Source organism: Labrus mixtus, chromosome 4, assembly GCF_963584025.1.
Source record: "Labrus mixtus chromosome 4, fLabMix1.1, whole genome shotgun sequence".
Lineage (NCBI taxonomy): Eukaryota > Metazoa > Chordata > Actinopteri > Labriformes > Labridae > Labrus > Labrus mixtus.
Genome location: NC_083615.1, coordinates 3,728,151 through 3,745,865, shown reverse-complemented (window position 1 = coordinate 3,745,865; position 17,715 = coordinate 3,728,151). Strand labels below are relative to the sequence as shown.

Here is a 17,715-nt window from a genome sequence, read left to right as displayed (position 1 = left end):
ATGAAAACCTCTGGTCCTGGTCTTCATACTAATGCAGGATACAAACACTAGGAGTGGTGTTTTTTTCTTTCTTTGCCTAAATGCAAATGTTTTGCAGCGTTAGACATTTTAAAAGGGATGATCTGAGAGGAAAAAGAGAAGAGGATGGATATTGCACATGTAATAATGATTTTTGCTGAGAGTGAGCTGATTTTTTTTAATTGTAAATATCCCTCTGCAATATGTAACATCATTGTTTTTTTAAAACTGAAGATATCAGTTAAGGACACAGATAAGACGGTCCAGCTGTGAAACATAACAAACTGTCTTAGCAAAAGCACTGCAACATGATGTGAAATTATACCAATTATAACTGCAGTTGCAAGTAGTACTTACACACACACACACACACACACACACACACACACACACACTATATATGTACATATAAACATACATACATACGCTGTATTTCACAATTCAAGAGGCCAAACTTGTAACTGCTATCAGCTATACAGCCTAATAGGGACATTTTCTATTTTTAGGTTGCTATGAAACAGCACCGAAGCAGTTTCTAATGAGAACAGTGATGCTCTCAGCCCTGCAAGGAACAGGTAAATCAGACACATAACATTCCACCATGGAGCCCCAAGGCTTTGTGGCATTTACTCACATCATTTTTTTGATGTCCCCCCCCCCCCCCCCCCCTCCTCCTTTTTAGTTGCTCAAGTAAACCACCACCACCGCCGCCATCATCATCCCCACTATCCCCACACCAGCACATTCAATCATTAGTCCTCTGACCCCCTGCTCTTTCCCTCTGAGACTTGGACTAATCACTTTATAAGGCCGTCCACACACTTGACGTCTCAGGATTCCAGTCGTCAATGCTGCCAGTGATTTCTCACCTGTGATTGCCTTCTTAGCCCACGGGGAACATGTTGTTCACAAGACACACAGGAGTGAAAAAAAACCCCAGTACATTCTGTAGTCATCAAGCCCCAAGTGTCCCTCCCATTTTAAGGGCATGTGTGTGAAAAATATGGGTCTTGATTTCCTCAAATATCTTTATTGTTGAGTTGAATAACTAAAGACTGTATATGAAAAATGTTCTTGAAGATTGGGCTTTTTTTCTAAGCTTCAAAAAAATCTGATACATGCCAACAAACTATCTGTTTTTGAATTATTGGGACTGTTTGAGTCAATTATTTTGAAAGAAAACCTAAAGTGCAAATGTTACTTAAATGGTGTGTAATGAAGACTAAAATTGAGTGCACTTGGTTGAAAACTATGCTTATCATAGAGGGATCTGCTGTTCCCAGGGACCTGCTAAACCAGACCGGAAACAAGTCCAAGGCACGCTGGCTTGCTCACGTTCATTAGCACGAGGAGCCACAGGAACGTCAGCAAGTCTTCATACAGCATGATCTCTGCCCCAGTGATGCTGTCGTCGGCGGTATATTAAAGGGGGGGGGGGAAATAAATAATGAAAGTGGGAGAGAGAATAAGCGCTGTCACCCCTGGGAGCAGTTTCCATTTTCAGTTATCTTACATCGCAGCTGCTGCTCATCCACTCCTCCTTTTCTAAATATAACCTTTTTCTTCCTTCTACATTGTGAAAAAAAAAATGTTTTTTTACTCGACTGACTACAGTAGCTCTGAGACTATTTATGGATCCTGACATGTAGAAGTTATCGTCAGCTTTTACATTAAGAGTCTCTCACCTTTTGGGGAACACAAAAAAAAATGCCTTTTCCTTTTATTAAAGTCTTTCTATGTGATTTTTCACTCTTAAATATAATATAAATCAAGTATATCCTCTGAAAATAACTCTGAGTCATGACTGTCTACAATGGGTGTAACACCCGAGTCCCACTGTCTGTGATGTTTTCAGAGTTTTCAGAGTCCTATCTTCAGTTTGTTTACATCGCCCGGACGGCCGGCTGACTCCTCCCCTCACATATAAAAGTTGTTTAATTGAGGGACTAGAGAAAAGAAGAATAACATACTGTACTCACTGCTTAACTGTGTTTCTAGATCACGCTCATTTCAGGTAAATTTACATGCAGTGTGAAGATACGAGCATAATAAAGATCGCTAGCATTAGCATGCTAACACAACAATGCAGCGCGAGTTGTTTTGGTTTCATGCTGGTGCTCAAGGGCGACATCTGCTGGATCAAAAAAAAAACACATATAAAGCCTTTAATGCCAATGTTGGAAAAAGGGGAAACACATTCAAGTAAAATAAAAGATGGAAAGACACCAAAAATTGATTAAAAAAACTTAGAACAGATTACACCAACAGATTGGGCTACCCATACTTTGATGGGCAGAAATGTTTCAGGTGCAAAAATAGAGAGCTAACTTAGCTTCACAGGAAAACTGGGAACAGTGTGAAACAGCTAGCCTTGCTTTGTTCTAACCTGAAGAAAAAAAAAAAGGGGGAACACAACAACAACTTCTGGATATTTCCATGAGATACCAGTCAAGTGCCGTAGCTAGAAACACAACCCCCTATAGACATTTTGGTATTTTGTTGTTGTTTCCTCTGTTATTGTCATCACGCCTCGATAAGTTACCTGGCTAATAGGAGAATTAACCTCCTGGGTCTTAAGAAATGTTCCTATCTACTGTAACTCTTGCCACAAAGCTAATATTTAATTATGTGAGCAACATATCCATTGAATGGAAGATATTTAAAAAAGAGAAAAAAGACTGTCTCTGGTGTACTCGTGTCACAAAAAGGATATATTAAATACAGAAAAAAAAATCACAAAAGCTGTTTTTGCACAATGAGCTCATGTACCGTAGGAGATTATTATCTGCCATCTTTTCTCAATTCGACATCTCCATTTTCATTTCATTACAGACATCGATTTTGCGCCGCTGTTGTGATAGTGTTTTGGCTTTCTTTCCTCAGTGCCGAGTGTCTCTTTTGAGACTTGCGTTTGACATTCTCATGGCATTTGGTGTCTCATGCGATTGTATCAAGCAAATGTGTGGGCAGCGACAGCGATGAACTGGCACGAACCCTCGCTGCAGCTTTGCACTGGACTGGACTCCATGCCTCCCCTCCTTACCTTGGCAGATTTTGACCAAAAAAATGCCTCCATTTCAGATTAAAAAAACCTGCCATCCCTCACATATGCTGCAAGGTATCCCCCCCCCCACCACCAACACACTCATGACCATGTCCTGTGAAGCACAACACATTTACACACACTTTGATCTTTTCATATTGAAAAAGTGTTACTTTCTCAAACTTCAAAAAATCTTGGAACGGTTTCACTCCTCCTCAGCCTCCTCCTGTTCTTTTCTCAGTGCGAACCAACACCTGCCCTTCTGGCAAGCGGTAATTGAGTGGAGCATTATCCAAGCAGCATTATACAGACAACACTTTGCCTGTGTATGTCGGCTGTATCCTAGGAGATTGGTGCATATCTAATAAGGACTTGGTTACTCATTTTGCAGAGTGGGCACTTTGATGTCCTCCGTGTTGAATTTTTTTTTTTTTTTTTTTTTTTTGCTCGACATCCTCCTAATGAAGCCGAGGCGCTTGAAGCTTCAGAATCGGTTGCTTATCAACTTTACAACCCCACTTATTAGGAGCTGTTGTGGGAGCTTTTAATTGGGTATTGGAATAGGAGACACTTTATTGGCCTGTAGGTAATCAAGTGGTCAAAGACAGAGGCGCACAACAGTCACGTTAAACGCCATTAAGACGTGTGCACCATCAAAATCCCCCCAAAAACTGAAACGCTCCTACTTTTCTTCTTCGCGCGTCTTGTCAGTGTGTCCTCCCGCTCTCTCCTTAATCGACAAGTGTTTTCACAATTTGTCTTGTGTAGCCTCAGACGGAGCTTGTGGTTCTGCACAGCCGCCTTACGAACCACAGAAGTAATTAGAGGCAAAATTGATGTTTTGGTGGGATCCGTCACACCTCCGTACACAGCATCAAATCAAGAGTCTGCCCCCCCATCGGGCTAAAGCTCCCCCTGCTATCAAATACGTTATCTAATGAAACACTGCAGGGAAACTACACAGCTACCAATATACGTCCTATCTGTGGGTCCAGATGACTGAGTTTTGTTCGTCTTTTTTTCTCCCACATCTAGTTCATCTAAACCTTTAAAAAAAAAGCTGCATTTATGGTATTTTTTTTATATCGCTGTGGTTTTTTTAGAAGAACAGAAAATGGTTGATGTGTCTATAAATAAATGTCCGTGAAAAAAAGAAGAAGCTGTGAATTCATCATAAATTGTCTCAGAGCTGTATCCGTCAGAGGTTTCGGTCTGTCAGAGTATGTGGGTACATCTGTGTGTGGATGAGCGGAGGTTCTGACAGCGCGTAAGAGAGAAACTTCACTCTGCTCACGGTTCACACCCCTGAGGCTGTGACGTCTTTGACACCACGAGGCACTCTGACCAAAAATACACCTCCTCTGCATGCAGCACAAGGTGGGGAAAAGAGATCTTTTTTTGGTGTGTCTGTTGTTGTCGTCAGTGACGTCAAATCATTCCTGTCCTGTCCCGTCCCGTCCTCGAGGATGTCAGGGCTCATGTGCAGAATCAAACATTGAAGGGGACCAAAACAGGGAAATCTGAAAAAAAACGAGTCCTCACTTAGTGACAGCACTATAACAACAGATCTGAGGCCAACTATTATTTAAGACCAAATAACGCTCCACTGGTTACATCCATCATTAATCACTGAGCGTTAACCCAGTCATCCTATAGTGGGCTGGATTTCACATCTATTTAAATATATGTATTTTAAATGTGCTAATTATTCTATCATAATCCTGCTCCTACAATAAAAGGGCTGCCGAATGGAGCTTTTGTTCACAGAGCTGATTGTTCTTCAGACCCCGATAAGATAAATGTGGCAAGTGGAAGAAAGCGCGAGAGCAGCTGCGGGTCTGATCAGCTGTGTGTCAGGAGGTGGGAAGAGCCAGCAGGTACAAGAGGACAAACACGAGTCAGTAATTATTGCTCGGCGCTAAAAGAAAGAATCTGTTGGAACAATGGAAGCTGTCTCATCGAGTGCATTCCAGCTCCCCAGAGATGAAGCACTCCTTTTTGCACACTTTCTAGTTTACCATTGAAAGTCTTGTTACAGGTTCAACTGCACTGCAGACAGAAGATATAGTTTGAAATTCCTCATCCATACTCTACTTCCTCCTCACTGGGGGAATTACATAGAGGATTTTTATCGTCAGCTTATCTACAATTCAATTCTACAATTCACTTAGCAGACGCTTTTATCCAAAGCGACGTACATCAGAGAGTAAGTACAACTCAAGCAAGGATCTAGAAAAAAGGGAACAATGTCAGTAAGAGCAAACGATCAGCTTTGAGTCCGATTGGACACACAGGTGCTGACAGGAAGTGACCAGAGGCAAAGCACAACATTGAGGGCAGTTCTTGAGAGCTCTAATCAGTATAGAAACCATCTTATAAGTCGTCGTTATCAAACAAAAACCATCGTCACAACCATCATCATCATCAATAATATGGAGACCATCATCATTAAGTTAGTAGGTATTCATGAAAGAGCTGGGTCTTTAGCTTTTTCTTAAAGGTGCAGAGGGACTCTGCAGATCACATGGAGTTTGGAAGTTCATTCCACCACCGGGGGGCGACAGAGGAGAAGAGTCTAGTCAGCGTCTTAGGACCCTGTTGTGAAGGTTGGATCAGACGCCTTTCATTGGCAGAGCGTAGTGAGCGGGAGGGAGTGTAGACCTGGATGAGAGAGTTAAAGTAAGGAGGAGACGTTTTTGTCGCTGTTTTGTAAGTTTAAATTTGATGCGAGCAGTAACTGGGAGCATTATCAACAAAATTACATTTTTCCTTGCAATGCATGCTGGTACAAAGTGCTTAGTTTGTGGCCAGCCTTAAATACACATTTTTTTAAAACAGTGAATTAGGGGAGCCACAGGATGACTAAAATACTCCTGGTTGAATTCTAGGATGTTCCTATTAAAAAAAATAAGAACATGTTGATGTGTAGCAAGTATAAAGATGACCATGTTGTACAGCTCAGGCTCAGAGTAAAGCCATGAGCTTATCTGTTCTTTAACCAAAGTGATTGAGAAGTGAAACATCAGAGACCGACTAACGTCAGCTTGGGGTTTATCCACTTTCATCCATCAAGAAAAAGTTATGAATTCTTCTCTCAGCTGTTGACATTTCTCCAACTAGGACCCAAAGCGATGGAACAACAGACCCATGTAATAAACTTCCACCTCGCCTTTTAGTCGACCACAGCCACGGTCAATGAGCAGGGGACAATGGCTGCATGTTCAGACAGAAAAAAAGCAATAAATCAGCAACCTTATCACCACCTGCGTATCTTTCATGGACTCACCTTGCTCTAATAAATCTGGGCGGTTTTAGCTGACACATTTGGCTGAGGTTTGCCCCGTGTTTGTGTCCTGCTGTTTAGGCTCACAAATCAGGCAGGATTCATATCAGTTTTTCAACAGGAGGCAAAGCGGGCAAAGGGGCTCTCCCTGCGTGAATCACCACTCTCTTGTTTTTTTAATCCCCCTTTTTCCCTTTCTGATTTCACTTCAAAACAGGCATTGCCTCTAATACACCGTCATGGAGATCTGCCAGCAAACCTGTTGGCTTAAAGAATAGACACGATTAAAAAGGCAATGCCGTCCAATAAAGAGGAAGGGGGAATTCATCTACAACCTGGGTAACGGTGTGCCGGTGAGGCCATGTTGCAATCAGATCCCTGCGGGTGTTTTTTCCTGGGCCAGCAGCTCTCATACCTGACTGAGCAGATCCAGACAAGAGCAAGTTATCTTTGCCTCACAGCACTCTCTACATCCCACGGGGAGATCACCTCTCCATTACACACTGCAGCCCAAGAATTCAACCGAAACCAAAAATAGTACCACTAACAATGCACCTTTATTGGTCACTTTTAAAGACATTCATTGACACAACTGTTGGTAACCACAGGGAAGGGATTATGAATAAAGATGCCTGTTTTGAGACGTTCAGGGCGTTTTTTTATTTCTGCCCACTGACCTGTAGTTGAGATGTGCAGTGTGACTACGCATGCTGCTTGCTGTTAGTTATTTCAGGCAGACACTGTGAGCAGGTCAGAAGGTGCACAGTAAGGATGAAGCAGTCAGCAATGGGATCTGCAGAAAGAGAGCTACATGGGGGAAGCAGGTAGAATTGGTGCTACAGTATATCTGCAATCTCTTCTTCAAATGAAATCACATTTTTTCCTGCAAATAAGCTTATCGGCTTAATCAGGACAATCTGAGGCTTGATTGACGATTGATGATTGACAGGGATGAAAAACAAAAAAACAAGAAACCTAAATCCAAAAAAACAGAAGCCAAACATACCACATGTACCAAACAGAGATCCCTGAAACCCATCATTGCTCCAGTGAGGCTTATCCAATAATTCTTCATTAATTGATTTATTTGCCACTTGGGGAATGGAAAACATTACACTGACACATTATCTCTGAAAAGGGTTGTTAAAATACATTTTATCAAACGGTTTTTTCATTTACATGCTCAGCAGTTTGTAGAACAACATGATCTTTCCCTTGGCATGGTTTAAGCTGTTTGAATTCTCCCTTGTTTGTGCTAAAAAAAACAACACCAGAAAGGAAAAACATGTTCTTCTCGAGGATCAGGGCAACAACAGTGTTATATGTCCCTTCTAATATTATCTTCTGTTAATGTGAAAAATATTGATTTTTTTTTTATTTTTTTTTATTTTTTTTAACCTTTAAGCGTTTTGTAATGACTCAGTCTTGGAACAGAAGGAGGGTAATCTGATGTAGGCCCTTTTCATTACTCTGGGCTCTCCCGGCATTTGTGTGAAGAGGAGTCAGAGTGGTTTGGCTTCAAAACTCAGGGAGACGGAGCGCCAACTGGCACGTTTGGACTACAATATCTAGTTTGGTAGGATGAAAGCATTGTTTGTTTTTGAAAGGCTTTCAAATGTATACAGAGGAGATTAAGGATTTCCTATCTGCTCAGTAAAAATGCCAGGACTTTATTCTGAAGGGTCGCACGAGGAACGGATCAAACTCATCTTCGCGTTGACGTCAAACTAGCTGCTAGAGGAAATGTTCCTCTTTAGACACCTTTTCTTAATTTTGATGCTCCTTTTCTGGGCTCACTGATTTTGTTAAAGGCTTTATATGCGATTTTTTTGATCCAGCAGATGTCGCCCTTGAGCACCAGCATGAAACCAAAACAACTCGCGCTGGATTGTTGTGTTAGCATGCTAATGCTAGCGATCTTTATTATGCTCGTATCTTCACACTGCATGTAAATTTACCTGAAATGATCGTGATCTAGAAACACAGTTAAGCAGTGAGTACAGTATGTTATTCTTCTTTTCTCTAGTCCCTCAATTAAACAACTTTTATACACGAGGGGAGGAGTCAGCCGGCCGTCCGGGCGATGTAAACAAAGTGAAGATAGGACTCTGAAAACTCTGAAAACATCACAGACAGTGGGACTCGGGTGTTACACCCATTGTAGACAGTCATGACTCACAGAGTTATTTTCAAAGGATATACTTGATTTCTATTACATTTAAGTGTGAAAAATCACATATAAAGACTTTAACCTTCTTTAATTTATTTAACAGTTACACTCATTAACAGGAGTCAAATTGCAACGTCAAGGAAACCAAAAATCTCCTTTCATTTTTAAGCTACATTACTTATGACACATATTTGTGGAGTTGAAGACACCGAAAGTGCTGCTTGAATGTTTTCTGACGCCCAATTGTGTCAATATCATGATGTTGTGACTCATTCTTTTCATCCTCTGTCATGTTTTGCCTCCTCCTTGTACGAGGTTTACAGAATGTGTCTGAAAATGTAAGTGTGTGAGTCAATTTAGATTTTTTTAGCCTCGGTTTAAGTGTGTCATCAAACAACACATTGGCTTTAAAAATGTATATATTTTGTACAAGCATGAAATATAGGTTAATGTCGCCTCGAGTAATGATCCTTCTGTAATGTATCTGTTCCTGGTGACACGTTGGCAGCGTGTTGTTCTCAGGCTCAACCTGGGATGATTCTTCTATTCAGTGAGCCACACTGAAAAGCTGAATGGAGTGGGATTTCATTAGCGCTGATCAAAGGTTTCATCATGCATTTCATTGTTCCCATGTGTCTTGACAAACCGGTCACCAAGCACAATCTGTGGCGGTGATGTTTTCGCGGCAGCACACTTGATCCACATAGGAAGGAAGTAAGTTGTGTTTCCCTGGAAATGATGCTGCAGTTAAGGCAGTATTGAACACAGAAGATGCAGAACTCTGTCATGTGTCTTTAGACCTTATTTTATTTATTTTATTTAACCAGGAAAAAGCCTCATTGAGATTAAAAATCTCTTTTACAAGAGCGTCCTGGCCAAGACAGGCAGCAGCACACTTACAGGGTTTCAGACATAAAACACTTAACAACAATGAACATAAATACAGGAATCACAAAAAGAACCGTTCATCAGAATCTGTCATAAGTCATCAGCAACAAAGCGATCAAAAAGGGGCAATACGAGTTAGCTAAAAACATCTACAGTCAGATATTTCTGCCTCCAGATCATTAAGACGACCTTTAAAAACGTTCAAGGAAACCAGCTCCCGAAGATTTAAAGTATCTTACATCCGATTCCAAGAAGAGCATCAAATTTAAAACTCTGCTGCTCGCTTACAAAACAGCAACAAAAACGTCTCCTCCTTACTTTAACTCTCTCATCCAGGTCTACACTCCCTCCCACCCATTACACTCTGATCCAACCTTCACAACAGGGTCCTAAGTCTCTGACTAGACTCTTCTCCTCTGTCGCCCCCCGGTGGTGGAATGAACTTCCAAACTCCATGTGATCTGCAGAGTCCCTCTGCACCTTTAAGAAAAAGCTAAAGACCCAGCTCTTTCATGAATACCTACTAACTTAATGATGATGGTCTCCATATTATTGATGATGATGATGGTAATGACGATGGTTTTTGTTTGATAACGACGACTTATAAGATGGTTTCTATACTGATTAGAGCTCTCAAGAACTGCCCTCAATGTTGTGCTTTGCCTCTGGTCACTTCCTGTCAGCACCTGTGTGTCCAATCGGACTCAAAGCTGATCGTTTGCTCTTACTGACATTGTTCCCTTTTTTCTAGATCCTTGCTTGTGTTGTACTTACTCTCTGATGTACGTCGCTTTGGATAAAAGCGTCTGCTAAGTGAATTGTAGAATTGTAGAATTGTAGAATTGTAGAAGAGGGAGCAGCATGCTTGAACGCCCTTTTTCCTAATTCAGTACGGGCTTTAGGGATGGTTAGAAGCTGTAAATCCTGCGAGCTAAGATGGTAACTTCCATTACTTTTTTGAAGTATGTAGCTCTGTAGGTAGGATGGAAGCAGACCGAGAATACCCTTATAAATAAAAAGGCTACCTTATATATATTCCTTCACTCCCATTAACAAAGCTTTGAAATGAAAGCCAGCTGAAGCCGTTTTGGCACATAGATTGGTAGGTAGATACCAGGGATGAAGATTTGGGTCATCACTGTGAAATCAATTACACAGCTCTAAAGATGTCATTCATCAAATACTACTTTCTCTACATCTGTGCTGCAGCAGAATTAAAGTATTAACTCTCAGCTGCTGCGATTTCTTAAATATTACACTTCATATAAAGGAATTTTGTAAAAAAAAAAAAATAATAATACTTAAGTGTAATTCTGTTTTTTTGGTCCTGCTATGAGCTCTTTATTTGCCAGTTAAAAAATCTGTTATGTCACGCGTGTTGCATCTCCACAATCACGAGGAGAATGTGGCGCACTGTGTGTTTTACAGTGTCACTGTTGATACAGGCGCAGATGGAGGGGATGTGCCCTAAATAAATATGTAAGTAGTCATGCTGGGTTCCTGCTCCTCCTGCTGCTCCCACTGATGGTATCGATCTAATTGCTCTCTTAAAGTCCAAATGCCTCAACTGAGTCGTTCTCAGTGCAGCTAGTCAGCAAAAAAAAAAAAAAAAAAAAGGCTCCAGGTTCCTGACTGTGAGCTCCATGCGATTGTGATTATCTCATTCATATTTTCATCTCTCCTCCCCTGCGTGCACGACTCAAGTATTTTTCACTTAAACCCTCTTTGAACATCTTTATTTTGTCAAAAACTACAAAATTTTACAGCAACACTGTTGCCTGGCAACTTGAAGTATATATACTTGAATGTTTTTAATGGTGCACAGTAACTTTTTTGTGCAGCGCTACTTATCTGCATTGGTAATGCATACAATAGATGAAAAAGGGGAAGGAAGTCCAACACAAAAAGTCCATTTTGTGGATCCTTGTTCTTGATTGAACACTCGGCATTTAACTTCTTTCTCCAGCAAGATATTGTTTATGCAGTCTACAGCATTATAAAGGCATGTTATGTTCCTTTGCCCCCTTTAACTCTTTAATGTCTAAAACAAGAGATTCACATAAAGCTGACAAAGTCACTATTATAGATACTGGGTGCACACAAATAATGAAAATTCACCCGAACAGACCAACAAGAGTAATGTGTTGTTTATTTTTAGGGAAGATTTATGTGAATACCAATCCAGGACAGGGACCTTGAGAGCACACCACATGAGGGACTGTGGATGGGGCTGAATGAGGTCATCTATAAAAAAATAAAATTAAAAAAATGGCCATACCAGCTAGTGAATCTACAGAAACAGTAAAACGCTTTCTCGCATCTTATACTTTGTTAAGGTAATTAATATAAAGTGATGTAGAGCTATCTTATTTGTGTTCAGACAATTTAATATTTGATTGATTTATGTTTCTGTTCAAGGCTGCTTGGAGAGAGAGAAAAAAGAGTTAATCCGTCAACATGTGGGGAAACAGTTGCTTCATTTATAATTCCAGCTGTTAATGAGTAAGGTCATCTGTCATTTGGTGTCTATCTTACCACCTGATGGATGTTAGTCCAATTATTATTATTTTTGAACTGGGCTTTTGTCTGCACCATTTGCTTCGACTGATTCTAAGAATTAGAACGTCATGTTTTAGAATCAGTCGAATTGGTTTTCTCTCTAATCTGCAATTTTCAAAGGAAATAAAAAAAGGTAAACCTGGGTAATTAATTTAGACTAAATTTCCAGAATGTCCAATAGAGAAGATATTTCTCTCTGAATAAAAATCTGATATAAAGGCATTAAAAAAAAAAAAGAAATGGCGTTCTGAGGGGCTCAATGAGTCAGTGTTGAGGCCTCATTGTCAAACAGGTTTGACAACCTCATACACCTCACTCACTCAAATACTCATCCGAAGACCTCCTACACAGTGGTGCTCTTCAACTGGATGTAGTTGCGGACCTGCCGTCTTAAGGAGCAATCCAAAGCTCCTACTGCTGCTCAGAGGAGAGAGGATTGAGGAGGGAGATCTTAGAAGACATGAGCGAGCATACATAATAATAATAATAATAATAATAATAATAATAATAATAATAATAATAATAATACATTTTATTTATAAGCGCTTTTAAAAAACTCAAACACACTTTACAATAGTTAAAAACAGAAAGAACAGCACAGTAAGGACAGACTAACAGACATTGCAACATTACACACAAATCATAAAGATAACAACAACAAAGGTAAAACTACAGAAAATACATCACAATCATACATGAAAAGCTTGTTTAAAGAGGTGAGTTTTGATAAGTGATTTGAAAGTAGGAGGGTCGGTGCAGTGTTGAATGTGTGTAGGGAGTGAGTTCCAGAGAGGGGGCGGGGGGGGGGGGCAGCTATAGAGAAGGCTCTGTCCCCCCCAGGTTCGGTGCTTGGTTCTAAGAGGGGGAGATAGGAGGTTGGCTTTTGAAGAACGGCGGCTGCGTGCAGGAGTGTGAGGGTGAAGGAGAGCCGTGAGGTAGGAGGGGGACCTGGTGGTTAAGGGCTTTATGTGTGAGGAGAAGGATTTTGAATTGGATACGATAAGGGACAGGGAGCCAGTGGAGATTTTGCAGGACAGGGGTGATGTGTTCGCGTGTTCGGGTGTGGGTGAGGAGGCGTGCAGCAGAGTTTATTAAGGACTTTGGATGATGTGCCGAAAAGGATGCTATTGCAATAGTCGAGTCTTTTTTACTGACTTGACACGCACCCTTGTTGAATATCACTCACTGAGTGGACGCTTCAGACAATCAGACTTCAATGAAACTTCACATCACAGGAGTTTAGAACTGACCTTAAAACAGAGAATTAAAAAAACACACTATAAAATCATCTGTGTTTAAAACATACAGAGTTCACAATTTAGGCTACTCTTAGGGCACAAGAGGCTTTTGTTGTATTTAAAATCAGTAAATACAAATACAAATAATAATAAATAATTGAATAATTATACACTACACACAATATACACACAATATACACACAATAAACAGACTGCATGTACTCCATGAGGTCTTTGTTATCAGGTCACACACAGAGACAAAACACTGTTATTCTGTATTTTATCAGGATAATGACGATGCATATTTGTGCAGACACACACAAGCTGTTAAAGCTGACTGACAGCTGGAAGGTGATCGGCTGATGCCAAGATCACAAACTGACTTCACCTGCGCTTCAGGAGAGAAAAAACAAGTCTCTTAATTAAAACATATCTTTTGCTTCTCCTCCTCTTCACTTCACTCCCTTGCATATCTCCTTGCATCTCTGGTGGGAGGGGCTTAGAAGCAAGAAAGTGTTGAGCACTCATTTGTCAAACAGGTTTTGGCTGCATCAATGTCATCAGCCGTGGAGTGTGGTGTGTGGAGAAGCTCAGAAGCACAGGGACAGGGTTTATAAATAAACCAAATAAACGCAGATGCCGTCAGTGACCCCTGAGATGTGGCTTTGGAAAGCGGAGGAAAGGCCGACGTTTATCTTGTAGAAACTAATAAAGCACTGTCTCTCAGCTGGGGAGGTGAGTCAGCCCAGAATAGCTTCATTAGAGAGCAGCAGTGCTCTGATCATGTCTCTGAGGTGAGATGACCACAGGCTGCACCGCACATTCAGCTAAGACCCCCGAGGCAGACTCACAGTTTAATCCGTTTCTGCAAACATCCAGGTACTTAAATAGACAAAGACAATCTGGTGTTACAGTCGATTGTTATGGTGACAATCTCCAAATAGAAAAAAAAAAAGTCAATCATGTTATCAAGCTTCTTTTGTTAGATAATGATGTGTTGGCCTGCCTAAGCTGTCATTACACCTCACTCACTCAAATACTCATCTGAAGACCTCCTACACAGTGGTGCTCTTCAGCTATGTAAATGTGACCGTTTGGCAAATACCAGGAAAAAAAATGCTGCCCTTCTAAAGTCAAACTTGATTGTTTTCTAGAATAGAAAAAAAAAACAAAAAAAAAAACCGACAAATCAATAAGCATCATTTATCCAGTTCATTCCAGCTGGTTTGGCTTTTTGGTCATATTGACTTTCATGTCATACAATAACTCTAAGCTAAAGGCAGCCAGTAATCTTAGCATAAAGGAAGCGAGGTGAAAAAGCCTGCCTTTTAAAAATAAATGAAATAAACGTATCAGCAACCGCAGACCTCACAACCAACATGTCATATAGCTTGTGTCACAAGTATGTTACAAAAAGAGTGAGACAACAACACAGTGCAACAGGATTTAAGTCGGTCAAAAGATACACATCACAATAAAAGAGGTTGAGAGCACAATGTGTGTGTTTGCAGCGATGAGCTATGTGTTTGTATGAGTGAGAACACAACAGTACTGAAGCCAGTCTGCAGACCTTACAGGAGAAGAGACTGATTTTTTCCCTCGCTCCTTGCGTCCTCGGTCGAAACTGGATGTAGTTGCGGACCTGCCGTCTTAAGGAGCAATCCAAAGCTCTCACTGCTGCTCAGAGGAGAGAGGATTGAGGAGGGAGATCTTAGAAGACATGAGCGAGCATACATGAGTGCAGCCTTCTCACGGATGTGTTTTTTTTTTACTGACTTGACACGCACCCTTGTTGAATATCACTCATTGAGTGGACGCTTCAGACAATCAGACTTCAATGAAACTTCACATCACAGGAGTTTAGAACTGACCTTAAAACAGAGAATTAAAAAAACACACTATAAAATCATCTGTGTTTAAAACATACAGAGTTCACAATTTAGGCTACTCTTAGGGCACAAGAGGCTTTTGTTGTATTTAAAATCAGTAAATACAAATACAATATACACACAACATACACACAATATACACACAATAAACAGACTGCATGTACTCCATGAGGTCTTTGTTATCAGGTCACACACAGAGACAAAACACTGTTATTCTGTATTTTATCAGGATAATGACGATGCATATTTGTGCAGACACACACAAGCTGTTAAAGCTGACTGACAGCTGGAAGGTGATCGGCTGATGCCAAGATCACAAACGGACGTGACTTCACCTGCGCTTCAGGAGAGAAAAACAAGTCTCTTAATTAAAACATGTCTTTTGCTTCTCCTCCTCTTCACTTCACTCCCTTGCATATCTCCTCGCATCTCTGGTGGGAGGGGCTTAGAAGCAAGAAGAAAGATGCATGTGTGGGGATGCATGGATGCGACTTAAGAGAAAGGAGATGCAGCCTAAGAACACCTAGCATGTGCCTGCTCAGGTGTGCCAGACTTCTCCCCCAAGGGGAAGCTTTTGTGAGCTGCAACATGTAAACACGTATTAGATTTGAGCTTTGCATGAAAAGAACAATTTTTGTTAAATTTCAGCCTTTAATCTAACACTACAGCTTCCCGACTGCTTTCTTAACTTCACAGCAGTGCAAGAACACATATTTTTTTCAATCAGCAGGCCTAAGCTGGGAGTCAAAACCTCTGACTCCCCTGAGGCAGATTTGACCCAAGGACGTGTCAGGTCTGGCTAACACTGCCATAATGGACTCCATCAAAGCTTCAGAAAAAAATTCCTTTACTGCATTATCGACAGACCTGTGCAAGACAATCTATCTCTATCTCTGTTGAGCAAATGAAGAGAAATAGCCACAGTCTGCTCAGAATTACATGAAGCCCTGGATAGCACCAGTCAGAAGAGCAAGCTACATGCTACATCGATACCCGAGCTCTGGAGAAGGGAGGGACGGTTCATGGAGCTAGTATTGCAGATGATATCCCCAGTCTCCTTAATCACACAAATGACAGAAAAAGCAGGAGATTTGTAATCTAGACAACATGGAAACAATTGCCGGATAATGGGAGTGAAAGAAAACTTTGGAGATGTTTGTATGGAACAGTCTTCAGAACTCACTGGGCTTGGACGATACCCCCGACGTTTGACCATGCTTACAGAAGTCCACTTCTGAAGCCAAAAGATGGGAAATCCCCCAAAACCGATGGTGGTCCAGTTTGGTAACTTTCAGGAAAAGATTTTGACATTTTGAAGAGGGCATCGAGTCAGCGCCCCTTCGAAGAAAATAACAACAAACAGATCTTTATCTACCAGGATCATTCGGTCACAATGTGAACACCATGGGCAGCTTTGAGGGAAGCAAGAGACCTGCTACTCAGCTGCTCCAACACCAGGTTTGGTCTTCTTTTTGCCTGAATAGAGAACAGAGATCAAACTGTCGACGATGAGGAGATGGATTGATTGTATTTTACAGACAAGTGTGCCCAACCCTCATGGGTTAATAAGACACCAGGAATTCAGTAACAGTGCTCAAACAATCCATGACATTACAAAGTTGCATGCTTCTGTTACAGCTCAGTCTTAAATAATGTATTCTGTCTTTTCTTCAAGGCCTTGCCGATAAAATTGCGACAAATAAGAATTCCTTTTCTGAAGCAAAATTTTTGATTTTCAAAATCATCCAACCAGAAGAAATCAACTTTAATGGAAGACATTAAACTCTGTCTTCCTTTCAAGGTCTCTAAAGCTTAAAACCAGATTCGGATTCGGATCCTGATTCTGATAAAGCTTAAGGTAACGTTCCTGAATGTAACAGAGGGATCTTTGTCTTTTGGTTAAATGGAAGACGCCAGCCACACACGGACGTATACCTGTAGCTGATGATTTAATTCTGCATGACGGTGACATCAGAGTCTAATCCTTGATGCCCATGTCCTGCAGACAGGCAAGCGCGAGTTCACCTCCTGGGAAATAAACATGCAGATGGTTCCTGAACAAGCTAACATAACAAACCCCCATGCAGTTAACCATCGCCAGTGCAGTCTGCAAACCCCAGCTAGCAACCTGTCAACAGCTAACTACAGAACATAAAGGAGGTAAGAGGTGAACAATACATAAGAAAACAGTATAGACATTTGATCTAACATTAGGGGTGAATGGGACAAGATGAGCCAGGGAGGTAAGTTGAGCAACCTCCCGTTTGTAAAAAAAACAACTGTGAATATGTAATCTATGTATTTTGTTTATTAAGACTGTTTACTCACTAATTATGGAATCAGCCGTCACAGAAAATTCCCAGCATATGAAATGAATAGTATGTTAAAACAAAATTGATTAAGTTCAATCATTACACTTCAACAACCTCCATCACAAAGGCCGAGGTTAATTTTCAGTATCAGCCCAAGTAGTTTATAAAAAAGTAAGCGAATTGTATCTATAGATCACCTGAGAGCAACACAATCACAATAAAAGATGAAAAAAGGCAAACCGAGAGATAGCAACAGAAAATAAAAAAAACAGTTACATTAAAGCTGTCAGAAAGATTAAACGAATAGCTCAACGT

The 17,715-nt window shown here is 40.8% G+C and overlaps 1 protein-coding gene across 3 annotated transcripts in view; it reads right to left on the bottom strand.

Moving 5' to 3' along the window:
* Positions 1-17,715, bottom strand: part of LOC132972409 (isocitrate dehydrogenase [NADP], mitochondrial) — a 375,783-nt gene that overhangs the window by 27,485 nt on the left and 330,583 nt on the right. The window lies entirely within an intron of this gene.